The sequence below is a fragment of the Salvelinus sp. IW2-2015 genome, unplaced genomic scaffold (genome assembly GCF_002910315.2).
Source record: "Salvelinus sp. IW2-2015 unplaced genomic scaffold, ASM291031v2 Un_scaffold2573, whole genome shotgun sequence".
NCBI lineage: Eukaryota > Metazoa > Chordata > Actinopteri > Salmoniformes > Salmonidae > Salvelinus > Salvelinus sp. IW2-2015.
Window position 1 is genome coordinate 66,409 of NW_019943883.1, and position 3,862 is coordinate 70,270.

A 3,862-nucleotide genomic window follows, 5' to 3' on the forward strand; every position below is an offset into this window, starting at 1 on the left:
ATTCCCGGTCCAACAGAATTCTCTCAAGCACACCTTTACCCCTTCCTGTCCAGGTATCGTTTTACCACACCTTTACCCCTTCCTGTCCAGGTACGTTTTACCACACCTTTACCCCTTCCTGTCCAGGTATCGTTTTACCACACCTTTACCCCTTCCTGTCCAGGTACCGTTTTACCACACCGTTTACTCCTTTCCTGTCAGGTATCGTTTTTTAACCACACCTCATTACCGCCTTCCTAGTACCAAAGTGTGAGTTCATTCTTTTACGATACATCCTACCCCCTCCTGCTCAGTGGCTTCTCGATTTTACTCACAACCTTTAACCTCATTCGCTAGTCATTCCAGCGTGTTACGGTTTTACCTACACCTTGTGTACCCACCCTACTCCCCGATCCCAGGTTACGTTTGTACAACACGACACAGTTTTAACCCTATTCCTGTCCATGGTACCCGGTTATTGCCACAAACATCTATACCTCCCTTTCCTGTTCCCAGGCGTATCGCTTGGTTCACCACAACCCTATCAACCATCTCCTGTACACACGATAGTCGTTTTTACCCAACGTTTTACCACACCTTTACACTGCTCACTCCATTATGAGAATCCTCCCTTGGCTGTGAAGTCAGTTTTGGCCTTTGTGGCCTACTGTACAGGCGTGCTCTCTGGCTTGGAATGAAAGGTACGCACATCATTACTTTTACATTGATCTAAGATCTGTTTTGTAATTTCCCCCCCGTAATGGTTAAGTTGAAGATTTGGTAAACTGATTCTAAGGGAAGTTTCTACCCAACTGTCTATCTTAGAAAAACATGCCCCTCAGATGTCAAATATCAAGTATGACACCTCTCTTCCCATTCAAATATCTTTAATGTCATGAACTCCATTGTAATAATCTGCACGTGCGAAGGCTCTCTCTATCCACAAACGCGTCCCGAAAATATGTTGTGTCTCTTAACAGTGGCATCTCGGGCCAAACTTAGCTGTGTGCAAGAGTTGGCTGATAATCACTACAACGGCTTAAACAATAAGCCTMGAATGCAAGACATGAGAACAGCATAGCCCAAGAAATTAAACGATTGTTTGCCTTGCCTGCCTGCTCAACATGTGTCTCCTGCAGCGCCCCCCAATGGAGTTTCCAACAGTGACTTTATTAACACATGACATTGTTGTCACATTGTTGCATAGGTTGGGAGAACATTGTGACAACATCATTTTACTAGTAGGGGATTGGATGAGACGCTGCACCTAACATAAACAGAATGCCACATTAATTTAGCTGAACCAATTGGAAATAACTCCCGTTTTAAACAACAACTGATTGCGGAAGTTTGACAGAAAAGATTCACTGGATATTAAAAGCTGTGAAATTATTGACTTAATTTTTTACTTTTTTAAATAAATTGATACCATGAACACATCTCTTAACAACTACATATCGCAGTAGTATATCAAATCCTAAGGATAAATCGCAGATCTCCAATTTGGAAAAACAAATGAATTGTTTTGGCYACAGGATTGGTGGTTTCTTTTGGTATCATTTGAAAGGGTTACACATGAAGCTTAGACAACACTTTTTGTGAAACAATTTAAACAAGTGTTGTTAGTACCATTCATAGCAGCATTCAAAACACGTGTTCAACATCATTCATATTTATACATTTTACAGTGAAAATGTGTATTTTTACTGTCACAATCCAAGCAACCCACAACCCAAGCACCCTGACACACTGTTCACTCARAAGGCTAGTGGGCAGTGTAACAGGGTTCTTTATGCTTCTACTTGCCAATTCAGTAATCTAACGTTTATGATCGGTTGGTTGAATGTACATGCCAATAAGATGTAAGGCCGTTGGCCACGCTTGTTGCTCGAACGTCAATTCTTCCCTGTCTAATATTTACATACAACCGGAAGGTCATGTTCTAAACTAAATCTCTGTATTCTATTCATGTCAATTACAATGTGTAGAAGTTTAGTACGTACAGCAGCACAGGGTCAGTTTAGTACGTACAGCAGCACAGGGTCAGTTTAGTACGTACAGCAGCACAGGGTCAGTTATAGTACTTTACAGCAGCACAGGGTCAGTTAGTACGTACAGCAGCACAGGGTCAGTTTTAGTACGTACAGCAGCAACAGGGTCAGTTTAGTACGTACAGCAGCCACAGGGTCAGTTTAGTACGTACAGCAGCACAGGTCAGTTTAGTACGTTACAGCAGCACAGGTCAGTTTATACGCTTACAGCAGCACAGGGTCAGTTTAGTACGTACAGCAGCACAGGGTCAGTTTAGTACGTACAGCAGCACAGGGTCATCCACAGAGGTTTGCTCTTGTAGCACGTTAGGGGTTAAATCCCTTGCTCAAGGTCGACCTAGGTTTATATTGTAAATTTCAATTTTTTTAGCTTAGATTAGCTTGATTTAACTTTCCAGGCTCAATGAAACCAACAGAATAGTCCCAAAAGTGCAAACCCAACCCATCTGACACTCAAGGCAGGTTCAAGCAAATTCTAATTTGAACCCAGGTATGGATGGCACCTGAGCAATTTGATGCTATTGTATCGTGTTAAACTTACCGGAGACTAGCATTACTACCACAAGCCTATGCATATAGGCTTTAGTAAAGGATTAATTGACATGTGATGTAAATGAATAGGAATAAATTACTTTATTGTAACTATTCTGTATTCATGTTATATCAGTTTAATTGAAGCCAGCTCAGCTGCTATGCAGTTTACCACAGAGTGTAATAAAAGTGTGAGGCAGCTATATTGCTGWCAGCAATATGAGTGGATAAGATCATTGGGTAGTACTTTCTAATTGTAATTGTAATAAGGCATTTATAATGGATTATAAATAGTTTATTCATCATTTATTAATCATTACTCCCACATTTGTACATGTTAATAAGCTACTTATTCACCCATTTATAAACACTTAACTTTTACAGTATGTCATTATGATTTTGTAAGATGTTTAATATAGGTCCTTATAAAAACCATTTACTAATCATTAGTTAAGTATTTTTGCATAACCTAAAGTGAGGGCTATTTATACTTTACAAACGTTTCGAGTGACCAGTGTAATTGCGCACAAAAAAGACATGCCATTTGTGGACATTCCTGAGGTAGGCTACCTGACGCTCCTTAAATGAATGTCTCAGAATAGCCTAGAACATATCAATGGTAAAAGAATAAGGAGTGTGATGCTCCTTGAAGTGGGAGGGGCTAGTGAGACACTGACACACAGAGATCTCTCATCCAATCCATTTCCTTCACCAGGGTGGTCCATAATTAACTTTTGCTTGGTTGGCACTTTCAACCAGATATAAGGAGGCTGAGGCCCCAGCATCCATAAGTCAGATACCTTCTTCCTCTGTGGTAAGACTMTCTCTCTACCTCCTACGATTTGTATATTTGTCTCATCTTTGCGCTCAGCATCTGTGGTAGTAGCTAACTGCACTGTCTGAATTGAGTTTTACATAAAGAAATGTTTTGCCTGTCTCTTGTAATATTGACAAAATGCAACGWAGTGGCATTGATTTAAAATGTAAAATAATATATGTTTTACTTCAAATCTGGCACTTTAATTCACAGTCAAAAGTGGTGCTCCTGCACTTGTTTGTAAATTGAGGGGGTGTTCTAGAATGTAACTGGGTTTTCAGAGTTATTTATTTAAATTCTTGACAGAATGTCTAGGAAAGTGAGTTGCCAACCAGGAAAATGAAAGTTACCAGTTGCACCTGTAGTTGAATTGGACATGGCTGTAGTGATTTGAGTTGAATGATGCCATTCAAAATGTTTTCTAGCCTTTCGTGGGGGCTAAATGATAAGGCTTTAGAATTTACAACACCCTAATGTTTCACAG